The sequence below is a fragment of the Meles meles genome, chromosome 4 (assembly GCF_922984935.1).
Source record: "Meles meles chromosome 4, mMelMel3.1 paternal haplotype, whole genome shotgun sequence".
In the NCBI taxonomy this organism is placed as follows: Eukaryota; Metazoa; Chordata; class Mammalia; order Carnivora; family Mustelidae; genus Meles; species Meles meles.
Window position 1 is genome coordinate 149,783,403 of NC_060069.1, and position 25,206 is coordinate 149,808,608.

A 25,206-nucleotide genomic window follows, 5' to 3' on the forward strand; every position below is an offset into this window, starting at 1 on the left:
TTTTTTTTAAACCTCTGCATATTCATTTGATACATTTATACAATTTTTTGTTACTGACTTAAAAATTGTACAAAATGGTGAACTAGACGACAATAATGTTTTAGAACACTGAAAAGAATTAGAGTCCGATTTAAGCACTCACATGTTTACTATGACCCTCATCATTTAAAGAGTCTCAAACTGAAATTCTGTATTTACTATTGTTCAAGTATGCTAGTTCAGAAGGTATCTGAGTTGAGCATACTCTCCCAGATTTGCTCACAGTCACATTCTAAGGCCCAACACTATAAAATGAACAGTTTTCATTGACATAAATAATAAGTAAGCTCAATGGAACTTACTTCTTAGAGAAAATCTTTGTGAAACATTTAGGTCCCAGATGAAGAGAGATAAATTTGACTATTATGTGTGTCCAGGAGAGGTACAAGTTGATAAAAAAAAAAAACAACAAAAAAACACACAGTTAAATGTTATGTCATAGAGGGATCTGTGTATTGAATGCCACCAATTGGAACTTTGGGCAGTGTGCACCACTTATTTTAAAAGTACTAAACTCTATGAACATTGGGTAGGGTATGTGCTATCATGAGTGCTGTGAAGTGTGTAAACCTGGCGATTCACAGACCTGTACCCCTGGGGATAAAAATACATTATATGTTTATTAAAAAAAAAAATTGGAAGGGGAGGCGAACCATAAGAGACTATGGACTCTGAAAAACAACCTGAGGGTTTTGAAGGGTCGGGGGTGGGAGTTTGGGGGAACAGGTGGTGGGTAATAGGGAGGACATGTATTGCATGGAGCACTGGGTGTTGTGCAAAAACAATGAATACTGTTACGCTGAAAAAAATAAATTAATTAAAAAAATAAATAAAAGTACTAAACTCTGGAAATTCTCTTTGCTTCTCATTTACATATATATCTTTGACATATATATTTTAAATATGCTGTATCTGCGAACTCCCAAAATGGATACCCCTCTCTGCTATGTGAGTAAACACTATTTTCTGTTCTAAATAATTTTGTTTTAAGAACATACAAATTGGGCAAAAGTTGAAAGAAAGGGAAACACAGCAAAATACAATTGTGTTGATGTGAAACAATTTTCTTTGAAATAATTAAGATGATACTATCTTATTGTCCCCTGGCATTTTTACAAAATCATTATACCATAGGCATCTCCCCCTGAAAACAAGCTTCATTTTTAGTGGTTGTGTAATATTTCATTGGATATAGCATGGCTTCCTTAATCAACATCATCATTTATTTATTTATTTATTTATTCATGTAAGTTGGTACTGATTCCTCACTGTTATAAATCCTATTATGACTGACATTTGCTGCGAGAAACAAAAATACCTTGAAGTGTATTTAGTAGGTTCTAAGTTATAAACTGTTTAAGCTTTTGATAAATACTGCTAAACTTCAGTGCTCAGGTGCCCAGATGGCTCAGGGCTTAAGGGTCTGCCTTCGGCTCAGGTCATGACCCTAGGGTCCTGGGATCCAGCCCCACATCAGGCTCCCTGTTCTGCAGGAAGCCCGCTTCTTCCTCTCCCATTCTATCTGCTTGTGTCCCCTCTCTCACTGTCTCTCTATCAAATGAATAAAATCTTAAAAAAAAAACAAACTGCCATGCAGAAGGGAAAGCTAACTTGTATAGGTACTTTGTATCCACTGTGTAGAAACGTCCAGCTGAACTGCAACCTCCTAAGAATCTGGACTTAATTTAGTTTGTAGCAGAAAGTATTTATTATTGCTTTAATATGCATGCCTTTGAATATGGATGAATTTAATTTTTAAAACTTATTTGCTACCTACTTGTATGTCTGTAATTTTAAATTACTTGTTCCTGTCCTGTGTCTTTTTTTTTTTATATTTTGAGATAGAATTGTTTTTGTTATTGATGTAAGTTACTCTCTTACTCATAAGGATTTAAAGCCTTTGACATTTTTATTGCAAATATTTCTGAGTTTATTATTCAGCTTTTAATGCTGATTAGATTTTTAGGTAGAGAAATGTTTAAATTTTTATAATGTCAAATATATTGATTTTTTTCTCCTTGAAACATGAAACATTTGTAGCAGTTACTAATATTTCTGGTTCTTTCCCTCTGAATATATGAAGGGATTGTACCTAACTTAGGGTGGGATGAGGCTGGTTAACTAGTTCTGTTCAGTGACTTGTAAGCAAAAGTTCCCTATGTCACTTCCTGGGCAGAGGGCTAAACTGCCACCAAGAGAACCTTCAGAGTTTTTTTTTTGTTTTTTGTTTTTTTTTTTTTTCCATTTCCCTCTGTCTCAGCGACTAGGACAATACAGGTAGCAGTTACTCCCTCAGCCTGGGATTCAGAAGGAGGGCTGGAGGAGCAGATCCTGCAACAAACTCACTATGGCCATTAGAGCAAGAAAGCCCCTTTGGTTATTTAAAGTCTCTGTTTTGAAGGAAGTCATTTGTTACAGTAACAGAATCTAACCCAGTGGGACTGGTGGAATGTTTATGATTAGAAGTGTCTCTTCTATCCACCAAATTGATAAATATTCACATACCTAATACTCTTAGGATTTCAAAAAAAGATTTTTACTCTTTATAATTAGTTATTTCGTCCTTTTGAAATTAATTCTGGCGTATGCTATTGGGGGAAAAGCTAATATAATTATAGTATATATATAATTACCTACTGATGTGTATAAATATCTACTGATACGTTATTAACACTTTCATCACATTCTGAGTTAGTACATAATTTAAGTTCCTGACAATTCTATTCTGTTGACCTTTCTGCCTATGTATATGCTAACATTATATTGTGTGAATACTAGTTTTAACCTTGCTGTGTAAATAGACACATCTTCCTAAATTACCCCTCTTACAAAGATTTTCTTGACAAATTTTGCCTATTTATTTATTGAAATTCTTTTGGGAATATCATTATATGTATACGCATTTTTTGAAATATAAAAAAAATCCTATCTTGTGGAGAAAGGGGAACCCTCCTACACTGTTGATGGGAATGCAAGCTGGTGCAACCACTCTGGAAAACAGTATGGATGTTCCTCAAAAAGTTGAAAATAGAACTATCCTATGACCCAGCAATTGCACTACTGGGTATTTACCCTAAAGATACAAACGTAGTGATCCAAAGGGGCACGTTACCCCAATGTTTATAGCAGCAATGTCCATAGTAGCCAAACTATGGAAAGAACCTAGATGTCCATCAACAGATGAATGGACAAAGAAGATATGGTATATATACACAGTGGAATACTATGCAGCCATCAAAAGAAATGAAATCTTGCCATTTGCAATGACATGGTTGGAACTAGAGGGTATCGTGCTGAGTGAAATAAGTCAATCGGAGAAAGACAACTATCATATGATCTCCCTGATATGAGGAAGTGGAGATGCAACATGGGGGGTTGGGGAGTAAGAAAAGAATAAGTGAAACAAGATGGGATCGGGAGGGAGACAAACCATAAGTGACTTTTAATCTCACAAAACAAACTGACTATTGCTAGGGGGCGGGGGTCTGGAGAGGGGGGTGGGGTTATGGACACTGGGGAGGGTATGTGCTATGGTGAGGGCTGTGAAGTGTGTAAACCTGGCCATTCACAGACCTGTACCCCTGGGGATAAAAATACATTATATGTTTACAAAAAAATGAAAAAAAAATTTCAACAACAACAAAAAATCCTACCTTTCTAAGAACATAAGCATTTATTTCAAGATATCTATATTTATTAATTTTATTTTATAGTTTTCTGAAACAAGTCACACATTAATATGTTTTCCTAGATATTTCAGAGGTTTTATTTTTTTTTTTGATAGTTGAGTTTGATCTATTATAATATGTATTTTTTGTTATTACTGATTTTATTCCCTACCCTCACAGAGGATTAATTGACAGGTATAATTATAACTGACCATATTTTTCTGGGTGTATCTACATCTACTAGCCTTCTAAAACTATAATTAAATACTTAATTTTCTGTTTATTTATTGTGTTTTCTCATAATGTAATTATCTCTAAACAGCCACCATCTCTGTTTTGTTTGTTGCATTGGCTATAATTGAATTAAAGGCATAAACCATGATATAATTATATCAGTGCTCTTTTGAGCTCACAAATTTTTTAAATATGAGCCTGAATGTCAAGTATATTTATTTTCATACTATTATGTCAGGGAAAAACATGAAAAATAGCTAGTGTAAGGAAGCAGCAACCCCTCTCTCATGGTAAATACCAAGAAATCAGTTTGTTTGCCTTTTTTGAAAAATTAGAAAATAAGCATTGGTGTGAAAATCTCCCCTTGTATCTAAATTGTACTTTCTGTCATTTCAATTTTTAAAACTTTTAAAAGTACCTATACATTTTTTTATTAAAGCATTTGGGTTTGCATATTTATATCTCTGCATAGTTTTAGCTGTACTTCACCTATGTTAAAAGCTGTTTCTGCATTTTTGTTATTTTATAGATATTCTTAAAATAATGCATTATTTCCTCATGGGCTTGAAAGTTATTAATTTTTAAATTTCAAAATTTGAATTTTATTTAAATATTTCTTTTTCCTAATTAAAAATAAAGCAGCTTAATTGCATCATTAAAAGTTTAGAATATACAAAAAAGGAGAAAAAATAATTTAAAATTTTGCCAGAGTTAACAATATAAAAATTTAGTTGTATTTCCTTCCAATGATTTTTTGTAGTATGTGGATCTATAGTAGAATCATGTTGCATATAAAATGTTGCATTTTTGTGTTTTTTCTCTTATTGGCATTCTTTATGTTATTTAATACTTATTAAAATAATTTTAGTGATGTATAATATTCCATCTTGAAAACAAAAATTAGTTTACACAATTCTATTGTTAAACATCTTTATTTCTAATTCTTTGCTATCAAAGATAATTCTTCAGTAAAGGTATCCTTGTGGAAAAAAAATACATTCCTCTTTATTTCCTCTATTCCTTTATATGAAATTCAGGGTTTGATAATATGTTAATTTTTAAAGATTTTGATGTGTATTACCTAATCATCCTCAAGAAATACTGCATCGATTTACATGTCTACCATGAGTACATGAAAGAACACATATCTCTGAACTTCTAGGCATTGTAAATAAAAAGAAATCAATCCCCTAGAAAAAACCTTTGCAATTGATGGTTGTTTACATTCACATTTCATTGACTATTAATGAAGCTGAACATTTTCTCGAAATGTCCTGTTGTATTTCATTATTTGTTCCTTTGACCATCCTTAAATCCTGGTCCTTGAACATTTTGAATGAGGTTTCCATATTTATCTTATGCATTTATGCATTAGGGGAGAAAATTGTCTTCCCATAATTCTTTTGGTACTTATTCTAGTTTGTTATCCCTTTAATTTTATTTAACATTTATTTTCTGATTATGAACGTTTTGCTATGCCTTTAATTTTATTTAACTTCTTTTTCTGATTATGAAAGTTCTATATTTTTATGGTGAAAATAGTTACTCTTTCTCTTCTTTTGGGAAAATGCTTCCTACTCATACTTCTATACCATTCTTGTCATGAGGCAGGAGCAGCCGTGTTATGCTATGGTGATAGCTGAGTGTTTCAACATAGGCTAATGTTTCTCTTGCTGGACTTTTGTCTCAGGCCCAAGAGAAAGTTGAGTCCATCTCTTTTCAGGTATCCAAGCCATAAGACTTGAAAGTTCTGAAGCTGTTGGCATACTGCCATTGATCATGTTGATTAGAGAAATGGGAGAAGCCATGTGCCATGAGGAAAATGGAGACACACAGGGAAGAGCAGAGATAGGAAGGAATTTTAATGGGGTGCCGTTCATCTTCCAGCTATTTCTGTGATCCAGCCACATCCTTGCCCTTCCATCTCAATATATGCATAAAAAATTCTTCTTTCAGCTTAAATTGATTTCATGGGCTTTTCTGTTAAATTCAGTAATAGTTGTAACTGATAATTTGTCTTCATGATCTTTGTTTCATGGCTGTAGCGCTTCAAAAATTCTCTTCATTCTATGAAATATTGCTTAATAATTTTTTCTGTTGATTTTTACATTTTTAGTGTTCTAATGTGCTTATAATTTATTTTGTATATAATGTGAGGTAACTGTCATAAATATATACATATACATATATACATACATATACATATATACACATATATATACACACATATACATATATATACACATACATATACATACATATATATGTATATATTAAACCAGCACGCCTGGATGGCTCAGTCATTTAGACGCTGGACTCTTGGTGATGATGTCAGGGTGGTGAAATAGAGCTGGATCCTGCCTCTATGCTCACCAGGGAGTCTTCTTGAGGGCTCTCTCTCTAACTCTTCCTCTGCCCCTCCCCCCTGTGCCCTTGCTCTCTCTCTAAAGTAGATAAATAAAATAATGTGTGTGTATATATATATTACATGCCTATACAATATATAGGCATATATATTATATATGTATAATTGTATATATAATATACAATATAATGCCTATATATTGTATAGGCATGTCATATATATATATATATATATATATATATATATATATATGACCAAACACAAATACATTAACAAATATATTATACAAAAATAAATTCTAACTCTGGAATTTTAAATAATGAATAGTAAATCTTGACTGGGGGTTAAGATATGCTTCCTGAACTTTTCCATTTTGCTACGAAGGATGTGTGGTATTTTAAGATGTGCAGAAACAGACAGAGTATATCATAGGCAGAGTATTAGAAAAGAATTTGAAATTCAGAGAATATTGGCCAATTTGGGACAGACATTCCTGGAAATCAACTTTTCCTGTGCCTTTTTGTTGTCTCCAGCTATACAGATTTTGGTTATGGCATCTTTTCACCTGTAGTACATGAATTTATTTATATTAGTCCCCCTTTCTGAGCCATAAATCTGAACTGTACTATTTATTGTTATAGTCTCCACATCTATAGAGTGTGTTACACGGAAGAGGTGGTCAACGGATGTGCAGCGAATGAATAACTGAGAGTGAGTTTTAGCCCGCAAGACAGGCAATGGCGAGACAGCTCAGAGATTTGCCTGGAACATGAACATCATCTAATTTGTGTTTTAAGCAGGTTATTTTATAATTAGAATTTCACGATGTACATTTAGAGTGTCTAACTTTTTGCATCATACATTTATTGATTGTTTTCTGACAAGTGAGGTACAAGTTACTTTTCACACTTCTCCCTGTGGTTGTCTTTGGTATTTCAAAGGCCCATCATTTTTCATTTAATTTCAAAGTATTAGCCGAGTGTAATGATGATTCTTTTTTTTTCACTTTATTTTTTTTTATTTGTTTATTTTCAGTGTAACAGAGTTCATTGTTTTTGCACCACACCCAGTGCTCCATGAAGTACATATCCTCCCTATTACCCACCACCTGGTTCCTCAACCTCCCCCCGCCCCCGCCCCTTCAAAACCCTCTGGTTGTTTTTCAGAGTCCATAGTCCCTCATGGTTCATCTCGCCTTCCAGTTTCCCTCAACTCCCTCTCCTCTCCATCTCCCCATGTCCTCCTTGTTCTTTGTTATGCTCCACAAATAAGTGAGACCATATGATATTTGACTCTCTCTGCTTGACTTATTTCGCTCAGCATAATCTCTTCCAGTCCCATCCATGTTGCTACAAAAGTTGGGTATTCATCCTTTCTGATGGAGGCATAATACTCCATTGTGCATATGTTCCACACCTTCCTTATCCATTCATCCGCTGAAGGGCATCTTGGTTCTTTCCAGAGTTTGGCGACCGTGGCCATTGCTGAAATAAACATTGAGGTACAGATGGCTCTTCTTTTCACTACATCTGTATCTTTGGGGTAAATACCCAGCAGTGCAATTGCAGGGTCATAGGGAAGCTCTATTTTTAATTTCTTCAGGAATCTCCACACTGTTCTCCAAAGTGGCTGCACTAACTTGCATTCCCACCAACAGTGGAAGAGGGCTCCTCTGTCTCCACATCCTCTCCAACACACGTTGTTTCCTGTCTTACTAATTTTGGCCATTCTAACTGGTGTCAGGTGGTATCTCAATGTGGTTTTAATTTGAATCTCCCTGATGGCTAGTGATGATGAACATTTTTTCATGTGTCTGATAGCCATTTGTATGTCTTCATTGGAGAAGTGTCTGTTCATATCTTATACACTAACAATGAAAATACAGAAAGGGAAATTAGCGAATCGATTCCATTTACTATAGCACCAAGAACCATAAGATACCTGGGGATAAACCTAACCAAAGAGGTAAAGGACCTGTACTCAAGGAACTACAGAACACTCATGAAAGAAATTGAAGAAGACACAAAAAGATGGAAGACCGTTCCATGCTCTTGGATTGGAAGAATAAACATTGTTAAAATGTCTATACTGCCTAGAGCAATCTATACTTTTAATGCCATTCCGATCAAAATTCCACCGGTATTTTTCAAAGAGCTGGAGCAAATAATCCTAAAATTTGTATGGAATCAGAAGAGACCCCGAATTCCTAAGGAAATGTTGAAAAACAAAAACAAAACTGGCGGCATCATGTTACCCGATTTCAAGCTTTACTACAAAGCTGTGATCACCAAGACAGCGTGGTACTGGCATAAAAACAGACACATTGACCAGTGGAACAGAGTGGAGAGCCCAGAGATGGACCCTCAACTCTATGGTGAAATAATCTTCGACAAAACAGGAAAAAATATACAATAAAAAAAGACAGTCTCTTCAATAAATGGTGCTGGGAAAACTGGACAGCAATATGTAGAAGAATGAAACTCGACCTTTCTCTTACACCGTACACAAAGATAAACTCGAAATGGATAAAAGACCTCAACGTGAGACAGGAGTCCATCAGAATCCTAGAGGAGAACATAGGCAGTAACCTCTTCAATATCAGCCACAGCAACTTTTTTCAAGATATGTCTCCAAAGGCAAAGGAAACAAAAGTGAAAATGAACTTTTGGGACTTCATCAAGATCAAAAGCTTCTGTAATGATGATTCTTAATACCAACGCTGAAATTAAACCACTGTTTTGTGTAAATCACTAAAAAAGTAAACTAACCAGGAAGAACAACAAGAAAAGAAAAATCAATGTGCATTCGCAATATGGAGGTATTTCTGGTTAGAGACAAGGGTGAACAACTGCCCTGGTTTGCCTGGGCAAACCTGGTTGCCTGACCTTTGATGCTGAAACCAGGACAGTAGCTCACCCTACAACCTGACCAGTATGAACGTCTTTGGCTTGACCAAGAGTAGGTGAGTGTCTGCAGGCTGGACTAGATAGTATAACCTATGCCAGGTAAAAGCCTCGTGATACCTTTTATTCTCTCTAAGTTTGAAATTGGACAGCACCTCAAGCAAAATAATTGCAGAGGCTGAGAAAAGGACTAAAAAAACTCAGATGTAAAAGTTAATCTTGCTGAAAATGCGTTTTATAGCTTTGATTGGAATGTCCACAGAAATTCTTTATAAAGAAATCTCTCTGTCCCTCAGTTTTTTAGCTTACCCAGTAGGGCTGGTAACATAAAATGAAGACTATCAGAATTATCACAACGCTGAGAGACTGAAAGCATTCTGTAAATATTGTGCTAGTTTTCTTCTAAATGTCCAACCTTGTCTGAGGATGGAATTTAGGTATTTTATTACTTTCACTAGCATTCAGAGTCCAGCTTTTCACAGGGCATGGGACAGTAACTTGTAACTTGCTATTGGATGAACTCTTCAGTGTTTGGGGGAGTAAATGATCACTGATCCCCCTTCTCACCTGCTCCAAGACCCTGGAGAATTGGGTGGGAGTCCTTTCTCATTCTCACAGAACTCCGTAAGGTTCAGGAATATATGCAAGGGTCAGGATACTGCCTCATACCGAGCCCATAAACTTAGCTAAAATTGCACTCAATTTCCTAGCATAGGAAGATGAATCTGAAGAGTGAGCAATGTCCCTGGGGGGTACCATAATCCACTGATGGGAGACAGCTTGAAGGAAAAGGGGGCTCACACCATTCTAAATGCAAAGAGAGAGGGAACAGAAGACTCAGGAGCCAGAATTGGGACCAAGGTGAAGCAAGATAGGCATTCACCTAGGAGGTGCAATTTATCATTTTTTTTTTAATTTGACAGAGAGAAATCACAACTAGGCAGAGAGGCAGGCAGAGAGAGAGGAGGAAGCAGGCACCCTGCAGAGCAGAGAGCCCGATGTGGGGCTCGATCCCAGGACCCTGGGATCATGACCTGAGCCGAAGGCAGAGGCTTTAACCCACTGAGCCACCCAGGTGCCCCAAGGAGATGCAATTTAAGGGAGCACCAGAAAAATCAGTAATTGAGATAAATACTACTTTAATTCAGTGTTTTTAAAATACCTAAAATTAATGCGAAAAACCTCTATATTGAATAAAATATCTAAATTGTGAATAAAGTCAGGATCCTTTGTTGTACTTGCATGACTCAGTTCACTTGTCTCCTAATCCTGACCAGGCCTGGGTCTATACTCAGAGTTATGGTCACAGTCACATCACAGAGTAGCCTTCCACCAATGTGTTGATGATGGTTGTAGCTTCAACCACCTGGAGTGTTTTGTGGATACTTCAGTAGTGAAATAGAAACGTAAACACCATTTCCCAATGCACTGCCTTTCTATTGGAGAGTAGCTTAGGTACTAAAAAGAGATTTTTTTTAGATAAAAATTGAGTATTCTCCAACTGCCAAGCACCATGTTAGATGCTTTATATAAGTTATTATATTATAACCCATCCAATCAATTACCTTGTGAAATAGATGCTATCATCCCCATTTTCTAGAAGAGCAAACTGAGTCTTAGAGATGTTAAACAGTTTTCCCACTGCCACATAGCTAGTGAATAGTAGAGTTTGGGAACTGGAACAGTATGGTTATGAAACCCTTGCTTTCATTTATTACTCATCCATTGACACTCCCCAAAAGCACAGAATTAAGTGAAGTAACTAAAAGTGTACAAGTGAGTTCCAGTCAATAATAAAAGAAACACACAGAAACATGGTTCCCTGGGAAATGCATTCTGGTAATTAACAGAAAGGCAAGAACCAGGCATGTTGTTAATGTCATTGTTAAGAAGGTAGATGGCAGGGGCGCCTGGGTTAAGCCTCTGCCTTTGGCTCAGGTCATGATCTCAGGGTCCTGGGATCAAGCCCTGAATCGAGCTCTATGCTCAGCAGGGAGCCTGCTTCTCCCTTTCTTTCTCTGCATGCCTCTCTGCCTATTCGTGATCTCTCTCTCTCTCTCTCTGTCAAATAAATAAAATCTTAAAAAAAAAAGAAGGTGATGGCAGGGGGCACCTGGGTGGTTCAGTGGTTTAAGCCTTTGCCTTCAGCTCAGGTCATGATCCCGGGGCCCTGGGATTGATCTCCGCATGGGGCTCTCCAGTCAGTGGGGATCCTCTTTTCCCCCCTTTTCTGCCTCCTCCTCTGCCTGCTTGTCATCTCTGTCTGTCAAATAAATAAATGAAATCTTTAAAAAAATGGTGATGGCAGGGGATAACATTGTTAGTAAATATGATGGGGACAGTTGGGTAACTCAAGACCTTGCTTCATGGTCAGGTTTCTAACTCAATGGCGAGTCAAATGGATATGATGGACCTATATCTGCAAACAAATATATTTAAATGATACCTTTACACTGCATAGGACAGAGCTTTGAAAGTGGCAGGTGTCCATAACACTTGACAATAGCAATTGCATGTGTTGATTATTGACCACAGAGACCTAGAGTCTTTGTGGGTAAGTTGTCAGAGTCTGATTTTTTTTTTAAGGTTTATTTATTTATTTTAGAGGGAGTGTGTGAGCCAGTGGAGGAAGGCGGGGAGAGACTGAGGGAGAGAATAACTTAAGCAGACTGCACTTACTGCAGAGCTCAGCACAGGGCTAACCTCACAGTCCTGAGATCAGGACCTGAGCTGGTCACTTAACTGACTTTGTCACCCACGTACTCCTGTCATAGACCATTTTGAGAATCAGTAATATAGTGCATGTGCATGATCAGAAATGCTTCTGTTCCTGGGCATCAAGTGCTCTGAATTTCTAGTACTCCTTATTCTGGTTCTCGTCCCCCAAAGACACCCTTCAAATTCCTGCAGGGAGAAGTGGGGAAAGAGAGATTGCAAAGACTATTTCTGTAAAAATTCTAATGGACAAAACTCACAGTGACATTTCTATTGCCTTTGCACTTTTCTCCAACTTCTGTACAAGTCAAAATAGATTTGATTTGAAGAGTATAAAGTAGATACAAAATTCATAGCTTTGGGCTAGTATTTATAGTAGAAAGGTACATAAAAGCCTTTACTTTATCCAAATGGAATGGCTTTTTTCCTGATCACAGTGTATTTTACAATGTCTTTCAGCTTTATTCACTCAAGACTTTAGAAATCATCCCCGAGTCTATTTTGAGTCCATTGACAAAGCAAGATCCTGAAACTTCCAAAATTTCCCATCAGTAAAGTTACTATTTTCAGCCTCAGAGAGCAGAGTTTTGCATATTCATCATTTTTACATTTCTTTGTCAGAGTATAATTTTTGTAAAATTAGAACAGTATTCTTTCAGGAGAACTTAAAACATATAGATTTCAAATATTCAGATATGTCTTAAGAAGAAAGACAAGAATGTGGTTTCACAGAGACTTTTTTTCTCCAGTGGACATGGTCTTCAGGAATGAAGACCTGTCTGAAATCTTAGCTTTGGAGCACCTGGATAGCTCAGTGTTAAGTGTCCGCCTTTGGCTCAGGTCATGATCCTGGGGTCCTGGGATGGAGCCCTGCATCAGGCTTCCTGCTCAGCAGGGAACCTGCTTCTCCCTTTCCCACTCCCCCTGCTTGGGTTGCCTCTCTTGCTGTATCTCTCTGTCAAATAAATAAATAAAATCTTAAAAATATCTTAGCTTTAAAAGCTCTGCAGCATGTTCATACCCTCTTTGACAACAGCTTCTGTACTATATAAAATTACCATTATGCTTATTAAGCAATGAGATTCACTATTTCCCAAAGAGATCAGTTTGAACGAAGGTAAGTATTTCCCAAAGGATCAATTGGCATAATTCACATTTTAAGACTTCAAAGCAATTTGTCCCTCTCCCCTTTTTTATAGAAAAAGATTATTTATCTTGATTCACTTACATAATATATTATAATATACCATAGCAGATTTAAGAAATATAGGTTAAAAGCTAATTATATCAGAAAGTCATCTTTGAATTCTCTTCTCTTTCATTTTTACAATATTTTTAAGTAGGAAAGAAACCAGAGCTGCTCAAGACTTTGTTAAAATTTGGACACTCTGATTTCTAATTATATTTCTTCTGATCATGTTTCTACATTTTAAAAGAAGTAGAAAAGAAAATTATTCATATAGCTAATAAATAAAGCCCTTATTATAGTTCCCTAGTCCCCAAACTACATTAATGGTAATTGTTATGTCATTAAATGTAAATATGGTTTATGTTTTTTAAACAATGTATACATATTTTTCAGATAACTATTTTACTTTATTGTTTTCCTTCCTGTGTAAAATACAGCTTCTTTTACTTTGGGCCATTTAGATTTTATGGGTATATTTTCTCATTTTCAAACTAATGTCAGTTATGGCATATCAGGTTATCTCTGATTCAGGAAAACCCTCCTATCCCTAGTTTCTGTGCTAGCTTACATGTTTTTTGGGGTACAATTCTTTATCCCCATGCATTGAATTCTTCTTGCTCATTTGAAGTTGATAAAGCAATCAGGACATGGAAGCCATGATGATGTTTGGAGCTAAAGGAGCTCAGAACAAGTTTCCTCCCTAAAATATGTCATTTTGGCATGTGGGCTATTTTGAGCTGAAAGCAATGAGACATTGTGGGCTCAAGAGAAATTTTGCCCTTCCTTTTGCTTCCTAGAAGAATTTAAATTGCAGGTCTTTCCCTAAAAGGGTTATTACCAGGGATAAATCTTATCTGAGTGACCCATCCATATGGTAAGGCAAACATTTAATTACCAAATGTCATTCTTATTGCCCTGTTAATTACCCTCCCACCTTTTGAAACCCCAGGGTCTTATCCCACTTCTTAGCTCATGATATCAAACATACCTCATTTTACCTGTCTTTGAACCTCTCATGTATGTGGGGTGCCCATATGTACAAAATTAAATTTATTTCCCTCCTATTAATCTGTCTCATGTCAATTTAATTCTTAGACCAACCAGAAGAATATTTGAAGAGTATAGGAACATTTTTCCTCCCCAACAGAGCTTATCCTACTAAAATGAACTACCATGCCCAGGCAGTCTCTGAAACAGCTAGTGGGCTCATGAAGCTTCAAGGACATCTCTAAAAGATGAGAATTTAGTAACCATCTGCCAGATGGATCTCCAGACAGTTGCCCTCTCTACCCTCACTGTTGGAAGATTCTTATTTGGCTCAGAGGCACCTCCATGAGAGATTATCACTTCCTAAAAAATACATAAGCATCCCAAAACTGTTGTTAGAATTCATATTCCAATGATGTTATAAGGATTTCATCTTTCTTAATATGTTGTACACCTTTACTTTATAGGCATTTACGTAAATTTACCAGATAGAACACTTGATAAAATTCAAGGTCTTGGGGGGATATTGTTGATGAAAAGAATAGAGAAAGGCTACAGAGATCTGCCATTTTCTCTTAAATAAATGTTCACAGCAGCCTGCACACAGAGTCTAAAACTGTAAGGAAGATCTTTACATCTTCCTTCCACCAAGAGAGCAATAGAAGGTGAGTTGATGCCAGGCAAGAGATGCAAGTGACTGAAAAGAAATCTATTCATGACAGAAAAAGAATCAGCAGGAGTAACAGGAAAATACATACGAAAAAAATAAAGGGAGAAGACCTGAGTGTTTCCTGAGTGACAAGTACACAAGCAAGCAAATACACAAACCAAAAACTGCTTTAGAAGCAAAGTGTCCCATGTTGAACAACCTATAAAACTTGTCATTGGAATAAGAAACACTGCTTACTCAGGACTAGCAAAATTATGAAATGTTTAAATCACTGTTGATTTAATTGTCCCTTTAATTGTCCCTCTACAGATCTATTCATTCTTCCTGACTATTCTGCCCTATTATGAGGAATGCAACAGACAAACTCAGAACTGCATGACACTGTGGGGGTCATGGAAGAGGATACCATATGATCCAGAATTCTCAGTCCTGGGTATATATCTATCTGAAGGAATTAAAATCAGCATCTCAAAGAGATATCTGCACACCAACATTCATTGCAGCATTATTCACAAGAGCCAAAGTATGGAAACAAACTAAATGCCTTTGGCAAATGAATGGATAAAATTTTTATTTTTTGCCATTTGCGACAACAGGGATGAATCTGGAGGACTTGCTAAGTGATGTAAGACAGAGAAAGACAAATACTTCACTTATATGTGAAATATTTAAACACAACACAGACACAAACAAAAAAAAAAAACCAAAAGAAAAAATTCCTTATTTAATGGAAACAGAGAGTAGAATGATGAGTTCTAGGGCCCAAGGGAAGCAAAAATGGAATGATATAGTTCAAAAGTTTACATTTTCATTTATAAGAAGAATAAGTCCCAGAGATCGAATCTACAGCATGGTGACTGTAGTTACTAACATGATATTTTATACTTAGAAGTTGCTGAGAGTAGATCTTAATCATTCTCACAATATAGACACACACAATGTTAACTATATGAGATGAGGGATGTGTTAATTATATAAATCAAATCATCATATTGTACACTTAAAATATATACAAGCATAGCTGTATTATGTTTAATATTTTTTGTTTTTTGTATTTTACATATTATATATTTTATATTATTTGTCAATAAAATTTTTAAAAAGAGGGTTTTCATAATAAAATTAGAAAAGATAGTTATCTTTCCTCATTGAAAAGCTGAAAAATGTGTATATTTCACATAATATTTCAAGTTTCTCAGGAGGCCCACTGATAATTTGGTTTTATTAAAATAAACCTCTGACCTCTGAAGAGCTCTGGTATGCCTACGCCTTATGCCTACGCCTAATGCCTTCGTATTCAGGGGTTTGCTGATTTCTCTGGGGTCCTCACTGATGATACTGATTGCTCATATTAGAAGTAAGACTGATCAAGGCCGAGATGACTGGGGCAAATTTGTGGCTGCCTCATTACAAATAGCCTTGTTTGAGGGTATTATCAGGAAAATAAATTTCAGAAGGGAGAGTAGGGGCGCCTGGGTGGCTCAGTGGGTTAAAGCCTCTGCCTTCGGCTCATGTCATGGTCCCGGGGTCCTGGGATTGAGCCCTGCATGGGGCTCTCTGCTCAGCGAGGAGCCTGCTTCCTCCTCTCTCTCTGCCTGCCTCTCTGCCTACTTGTGATCACTGTCAAATAAATAAATAAAAGCCTTAAAAAAATAAAATAAACAAAATAAAAAGGGAGACTAATCCTCTTATGTCCCTCTCAGCCATGTAAAGATGAACTAAGATTAGTTGGTGGTTGAAACAAAGATTTAAAGAATGAAAAATACATGTTCTTACATACATTGTATGAAAATGATGTGAAGAAGAGCTAGACCACCAAAATAACATTAATTCCCTCTTTATTTCCCATCAGTTTATTCTGCTAGTTGCCAATATGCCCTTTCCTATGTTCTAGTCATACAAGAAGAAAAAAAGAAGTTGACATGAGATTTGTTGAGAAGCGATCTAATTATAATTAAGATTCTATGACTGCAAAGTTTCTACGAACATGTGTGATAAAATGTTAATAGTTAAATTTGGGGGAAAATTATTATAGATGATTTTTCCTCTTATTCTTTATAACGGTCTCAATTTTAAATTTTCTTCAAGTGATATCGATTACTTGGCAATAAGATCTCTTCATACATAAGACTTGCTAAAATGTATAATTTCGTTATTTTCTCCTTCAAGTGAAAAAACTAAATTGCTTTCCTTCTTTTGATTTGAAATTTGAAAATGCTAAAGCATTCTTCAGCAAAGAAGTTGAAATACTGGGATGGCTGACTTGCTCAGTCGGTTAAGTGTCTGCCTTCAGCTCAGGTCGTGATCCCAGGGTCCTGGGATCCAGCCTCGTGTTGGTCTCCCTGCTCAGCAGAGAGCCTGCTTCTCCCTCTCTCTCTGCCTGGTGCTCTACCTACTTGTGCTCTCTCTCTACCTCTGTCAAATAAACAAATAAAATCTTTAAAATAAAAGAAGTTGAAATATTAACTAATGGAATTTTATCCTTGTATAGAGGTGTTTAGTACAGAATCTTAACTATTTAGTAACACTAGCTACTTACTTGAAAGAAAAATTTGATCTTTTAAATTTTCATTGTGCTTTACAGATTTGGGAAGCTATTAGTCTTCATTTTCTTCATGAGTAGTTTTAGAATAACTTCGCTCAAACTTCTCAGATGGTGCGACTCATGGGGCATAGGGAAAGGGGAGATTATTAAAACATGACAACAGATAAACAGAGTCCCAGAATCTCCAAGTGAGCAACCCTGAAATTTGCTTTCTGTTTATATGTTTTAATAAGTTCCCCAGTCGGCTCTGAGGAGAGAAGTGGGGAAACACTATTTGGGAGTGCAAGTTTTCCTAATATTATATAATTCTGGAAGCATATTCACAGTTAACGCATAGGGAACAATGGACTGGCTAGCCTTTATAAATATCTCTGGTGGTAGAGAGTGGAATGATTTTACTCCTGATATTTTTAGCTTTTTCTGCTTTTCTGACTAGTATTGTTTGTCCTCTGCATATGCTTTTTAAAGCTTACCCAAGCAAGTCTATGCAAAGAAATTGTCCTTCCTTTCTCGACATTAGCCTGACAGTCTCTGTGATGTGTAAACTCAAGCAGAGGTTAGAATAACATAATTTGATTCATAGGTCTTATCCTTCGCTTTTCACACATGAACCTACATAATCAACAAGAATAACTGCCCAGAAATATTATGCCTAATTGGTTTAAAGAGCTGAGTGTTCCTTTAGAGATATACAGAAGTAATTTTCTTGAGATTCACTTGTTCTATGTATACAGCAAAACAGAACTTTAATATGAATATAACTTCAATCACCAAATCGATGTTTATGGCCAGGCCATTAACCAGATATTTCCTTTAGCAAAAAATCAGTCAAAATGATTGTTTTGATGTCCAAAATTTTGCAACTGATTCATTTTTATGATGTGGATAAATACAATGCAGTAATTCTCTGCAAAAAAAAATCTTACATCACTGATACTTCCTGTGTTGTAAGAGAGAGTTAGGTCAGGTGTCTGAGATTTGAGTCTTACTGGACAATTATCAATGTGGTAGGATTCATTTCTTCATCCACTGAGGGCTGTTTGTACCTTTGGAGTTCCTCATTCTCCTCTTCATTAGTGAATTCTAAAGCATTGAGTGAAGAGACAGCAGCCCCCCTATTTACAGCTTTATGTATGTGTTAAAATATGCAAGAACTGGGAGTCCTTTAGATGGGAAGCCAAACAGATTCTACAACCAAATATGGATGAGATGTTTTTGTGATACCGTTGACTTCTTTTTAAAGAATACATTATGTTTTTTTAGGAGGCTGCATTTTCTCGGTAATGATTTAAAAATACTTAGCTCACATTGATGAAATAAATACTTTCCCAGTGGTGTGGAACAGTTTGATAGAAGACCATATGGGCTCTAATTCCTAAGCATAATAAGCCTGAATTAAGGGGCTACAGGAGCCCGGAGTAAGTGCTGCTTCTCACATTTTTGCTTTGTGGGAACACATGATGTCTTCTTAATGCATTTTTTTCTCAATTGGATTTTCTTGGTTTTTTCCTTGAAGGTCATTTGAAGTGGAAATTTGGCGTTCAGTATTTAATTTTATTTTCATATCACTATGCAATTCTGAGTCAACTTCAGTGGAGTTCCTTTACAAAGCTGTTGAAACCTTGGCTACTTTATCACCCAAAATAAGACTCTACTGCCACATAGGCTGTGTAAAATTATTAATTACATCTTATCCAAGAGTCTACTCAGCCAACCCTTCAGCTGGAAAAATGTGTTCTCATCGAATGTTCAGTTTTAGAAGATTGTGAATAATAATAAGGTGTCTATCTTCAACAGCCTTTAAATAAGAAATAAGAAACCAAAAGCATAACAAATATCATAAACACTGTGAAAAATGGCCCTAGCACATGCTAACAAATCATTTCTAATATATAAACATATTAGTGAAAGTAAGCGGCAAGATGTCAAGGCTGCTGTTCCACGTCGAGGGAAAAGGATGTGTGACGCACCGTATTTCATGTTTTCAAACTTTCAAGTGTCTTCTTGACAAAAAGAACTTGAAACCACCGGGGTGATTTTTCTTTTTGATGGTTTTGTAGTTTGGTGAGGCAAAAAGCATATAAGTTATTTAAATACAAATGGATTGATAAATCTGCATGTCCTACTGGAGCACAGTATGAGGCAAGCAGCTGAGATTTTAAATCCCACCCTCCTCCCCACAATGGTTTATAATAGAAAAACCAAGAGACTGCATACCACCAGGTGTAGCCATAATGTAGTACTATTAGAGCTGGAGCTTCATTGTCAGAAACTTCATTTAAATGCCCATAAAACCATCCTGATACAAAGAATGAACTGTAATAGCTTATAATTATGATAGTGCATAAAGTATGCTTCACAACCCATTACAAAGCCATAATTTTAGCACAAAAACCATAAACCAGGAGAACAAAACTTGCGAACTTCAAAATAAAATTACAGCTTTTGTAACAGCCCAATAGAGCATACCTTTTTTTCTCCACCATAAATGATTGTCTCGTCTGCCTCCCACATGCAAAACAAGGGTGGATTTCTGATTTTTCAGGCTTTACACTATAGCACTTTCCCAAAGGTATCTTAGAACCGGAGCACTAATACATTTCCAAAAGTGATTTTAATACCCATTTGAATGAGATCTGGTTTGGGGTGGAAGGATGGTTATTATTCACTTATGTCAAAAATGGGAGATTAAGAGGAAAAACTTTTGTACTAGGTTTGCTTAAAAAGTCCCTCCTGTCATGAGGAAGAGGGAATGCCTGTTTTGATCATCAAACCAATGCAGGCAGGACTGAATGAGATTTATCAGTCTTTATGTGGACAGAGGAAAGTGAACATTTAAAAATGGATTTTATGAAAATAAGCAGAGTCTCTGTTCCAGAATATTGAACTCTTTCTCAGTTTACTTAATCCATTTTTATAGTTTCTTTAAATCTTCCTGATTTTTTTTCTCATAGTTTAAATGATATACAATTTACATGGTATCAACAAACCAAAGTGCTCTTAATAGCTACTCATATATGTATGCATGTGTGTGTGTACATATATACATATATATATGGAAAGTCAAAATATGTATGCCTCATAATATATTTTTAAAATATACCACTTATTATTATTGTTGAAATAATATTGTATGTTCAGAATAAAATGAAAATCCCCTATAATCCTACCACCAAGAGATAACCTTACTTAGTATTTTGAATATATCTCTCGAATATATACATATTTAAAGCATTGTTAAATTCTCTCTCTATATAGTTATGTGTAATTTAGTTTTCAACAAAACATTACATTACAATCATTTTCATGTCATTAAAAATCTTTTAATATGAGATGCCTGGGTAGCTCAGTCAGTTAAGCCGCTGCCTTCGGCTCAGGTAATGATCCCAGGCTCCTGGGATCGAGTTCCACATCGGGCTCCTTGCTCAGCAGGGAGCCTGCTTCTCTCTCCGCCCCTGCCTGGTTGTGAGCGCTCTCTCTCTGACAAATAAATAAATAAAGAAATAAAATCTTTTAATATACCACTTAATGGTTGTATTAAAACTTTATTGTATAAATTTGTTATAATTTAATTAATCCTTCTATGGGGAAATATTTAGGTTGGTAACAGTTTTCTGATATAATATATATATGTGTACATATTACCTGAATCTATCTATTTCTATAATTATTACATTGGGATCAAATCTTAGAAGTGAAGCAAAGAATAAGAATATAGTTTCAGGTCTTAGTATTAATTTGCTAAATTAAAATGACAAATTTGGAGATTATTGTTTAACATATTGGTTTTTTGAAGATGATGTTTCAGATATAGAGAATGCTAGAATTGTCTCTAATGATAAAACATGCCATATTAAGGAGGGCATGTGACATAATGAGCACTGGGTATTATATAAGACTGATGAATCACAGGCCTATACCTCTGAAACCAGTAACACATTACATGTATATGAATTGAATTTAAATTTAAAAAAAGGGTTAAAAAACATGTCATAATGGCATTATATGTTGATAATTACATTGGAATTCTCTCTACACAGGGGTATGTGGAGTAGAAACTACTGTCTTTGCTCTAGTCCCTTGAACCCAATCCATGATATGGGTTATTTGACCAGTACCTGAGACGACAACCAGGCTACCCAATGTAGGAATGTCAATCATGGGTGTAGGGAGAGAGAAGTTTGTAAGTGAGGGTAGGTGAAAGTTAAGGAAATCCACATCTGATAGCTTCCTTTTTCTCTTCAAAATATGGGATTACAACTTGCCTTAAGGAAAAGTGAAGGGACCAGGGAAATGTCCGTAATTGTCCATGTAGAAGAGTACAGAACAGGATAGAGAACATCAGTAACAAATCTGCTAAGCAGCAGTGAGGTCTCGGCTGACGTTCAAAGACACAATATTGTAAGAGCATCCACACAGTCATATTTTCTCCCATGATGATTAGTACTTAGGGATTCAGGATAGATTCAGTGATACAGGTTTGGAAAACTACAGAAATATGTGATAGAAGGTCAAGATTATCAGGGTTTAGTGAACTGGGGAGTGAAAGTTTGATATGAAGGAGAGTGGGGTCTAGGTTGAATAAGGAAGAAAGTAAGAATATAATGGATTATTAGTTTGGAGATGAAGGAAGAGCCAAGGGATGATGTGAATTGCTGGTCAATATCCATGAGCAAGTGCTGTGGGAGTGAGGAAGTGAGAGTTAGCCTTGTCAATTATAGTTCAATGCTGTAAGTCATTACATCACAGTGAGGATGAAGTATCATAATAGCTTATACAAGGAGAATGCAATTATCAGTTAAATTTTTTATTCCTTCAGCCAATACATAATTACTGAACAATCGCCAAGTGTCAGGCGCTGTTCTATGTCCTGAGATAACAAAGCAGACAGTGCTTAGCTTCATGGAGCCAATACTCTGGTGGAATAAGGGGAGATAATAAACAAGATAAATGCATAAAATACACATCCGATGTAAAACATCTCAGATGATGTTAAGAAAGCAAGACAGAAGAGTAAGGAGTATTGAGGTAAGAGGGGGTTTGCAATTTTATGCAGCATGGACAGGGAAGAAGTATATGAATTTATGACAAAAATGATATGAAAGGAGAGATTTCCATCTAAGCAGAATCCAGCTTATCCACAGCTTGAAATTGTCATCTGGTTTCGACTAATTGTAACTCAGAGTTCCATCCAAAGAAATGAGATGACTGACTATGATTGGGCACCCAGGCATTCCTAAGCTTACCTTCCCCCAAAACTTTCTTTGACATAATATGCTGGAAATAGCATCCTTTCAAGCCAGAGTTTCAAGTCCCTTCAAGATTCTTGGGCCTCCAAGTCTAGATATACATATTTTTTAGTGCTAAGGGAAAAGGGGAGTCTTGTGGGTGATGGAGGCTGAGAAATTCTCAAATTCTTGTATATTACATGTGTGGAAAGCAGAGAGGGCAGGAAAAGGAAGGTAGGAGGTGACTCCAATGCCCTGTTTGTGTTCCTTGGGTAGAGTGGAGGGTATGAAAAAAAGGCCAGAAGGGAACTCATAGACTCTGACAACAACTCCCCAAGGACACTTGCAAAGAGTTTCTAGGTACAGGGAGGTCACTGTCAAGGACCTTGGCAGCAGCAGCTCCCTTTAGAAGCATTGTTTAGAAAGTAGGATGCCTGCTCTTCTAGTTCCTGCAAAACCCACTGTACAGAACGTTCAGGCAGGAGGGACACAAGACCACCATTTATGCTGCACTGTTTGTTCATTTGTTTTATCTGCTATCATTTATACAATAATTACTGAACACCTACAGGCATCTCTTGGGATAATCAGTGAATGAAACACCACCAGGTCCTGCCATATGAGCTTACACTCTAGCAAGGTATATAGGGCAATTTATAATAAAAAACTTAGGTAAGGTCTGCAGGCTATGTGAGGACTGTGAGTTAGTTAATTAGGAGACAACAAAGGCTTGAGAATCTCATCTATGAGATGCAGTACCCCATCTTCCTTGGTTTTCATCATTTACAGTCATTTTTCATGCCTATAATTGTGGTACAGAGAAATGAGATTTCTGGAAGCGTTACCAGTGTATAAGGGGTGATTCTATTTATTTTAGATTGGCTTTTCATTATGAGTTTAAAAAACAACTGTAATTTCTAAGAATTCTGGAGAGCAGTTTTGGCTTTTTTAAATGCCTGTGGATGTCTATGAAAAAAAATTAAGACATTTTAATAACCCATTTTCAGTCTTGATCATCTCCTGAAATGAGAGAAAAAGGTAAATGCCAAGATGCATGGCTTTGAAATTATTATATAGAGCCTCTATGATAGTTTCTACATTTCTCCAGTGGCTTTATTATGGACTTTAACTATGGTCTCTGTTTACAGGAAAGCAGAATTTATAAGAGTTATGGTAGTACACCCAGTAATTTGTAAACATTGCCTAAATCCCCAGTTAGCTAGTCTATATATGAAGGAGCTGTTTAACTTTACAAAGTACATAATTGGTGTTTAAATTTATTTTTCCACATTCCACTGCTGAATTGAGCCACTTATGATAATTATTGTATTTTTCTACCACCTCTCTGACGAAATTTTTTTTTTTAGTGTGTAGAGTTTTAAAATACACACCTGGAACAGGGCAAGAAGAGGGAATGTAATCTGAATCACCCCCCAAAAATGTCAGTAATGATACATGGATTTTTTAAACAAAATTATTTGTATCAATATTCTTATGTTTTTCAGTGTAAGTGAGCTTTCAAAATGAAAATTTCTTAGAAACTGCGTCTAAGATTTCAAGCAGATAATTACACCAACCGAAGTTATATCTCACAGAATCAACTTTGAGTTGCCATTCACAGGATGGAACTTAGATAAAATATTGCTTATCTGCTCCCTGGTTCCTTTTTTCTCTCTCTAATTTCTAGTTTATTAAATTAGCTTCTCTTCCTCAGCTTGCTCCATATAGAAATACTTTTCTTTTACCAGTTCTCTTTCCTGTTCACAAATCTTGGTTGATCTCATTTACTGTCATGACTTTACAACCACTGCATCCTAGTCTCCCTCCCCCTTTCTTTTCAACTTCCTTTTGGATCTCTACCTAGAGTGGCAGGGTGACCAACCATCCTAGTGTACCAGAGATGATTACCAGGGACTGTCTCAGGTTTAACTCCAAAAGTCTAATTTCCTGTGAAGTTCTCTCCTCCTGACATAGGAGTCCAGGTTTCTAGAGATGCTGGGAAAAGGTACAAAACCCACAAAGCCCTGCCAAAAATAAGGGCTGAAGGCAACACTCTTTTTAGTGTTGTGGATAAAATGGATACAGTGTTGATTATCTGCTTTCCATTGTTGTTGTTACTGTTTTTTTTTTTCCCCCAACCACTGAAGTGGGCAACCATGATTTGTGGTTCACAATAATGGATCATTAATTGCTGTTTCTCTTCAAGTGATGTGTCTTAAGTGGGCGGCTTAACTGGGTGCAATCATGAGTATTAATAATCTGTCTTTGACTTGGTTAGTGGATTAATTGTGTTTCATTTCAAGCTAGAGAGGCTTTAATTTGTCAAATGTCCAATATCTAATGGTATATCCATCATGAGAAGGATATACCATTGACTTTATCCCATGAATATTAAGAATATATTTTTAAAAAAGAAAAATTTCTTAGTGGATTGGGAGAGAATTTCTTCCATCCATTGGGAAATTCTTTGTGGCTATGCTAGTATAAAAGGGGGCAAGTGGAAACAGGAGCTAGTATATTTACTTCACTCAGTTCTGGATCACAACAAAATGCAGTCTGATTTATCATGGAATTAATATATTCTTTTAAATATGTTACAGTCCTGTGTGACAAAATGTCATAGAATATCAAAATGATAACAATTTAATAGGCAATATCTATGG

At 36.1% G+C, this 25,206-nt stretch overlaps 1 protein-coding gene across 5 annotated transcripts in view; it reads right to left on the bottom strand.

The window, feature by feature from the left end:
- Nucleotides 1-25,206, bottom strand: part of GRIK1 (glutamate ionotropic receptor kainate type subunit 1) — a 389,893-nt gene that overhangs the window by 152,742 nt on the left and 211,945 nt on the right. The window lies entirely within an intron of this gene.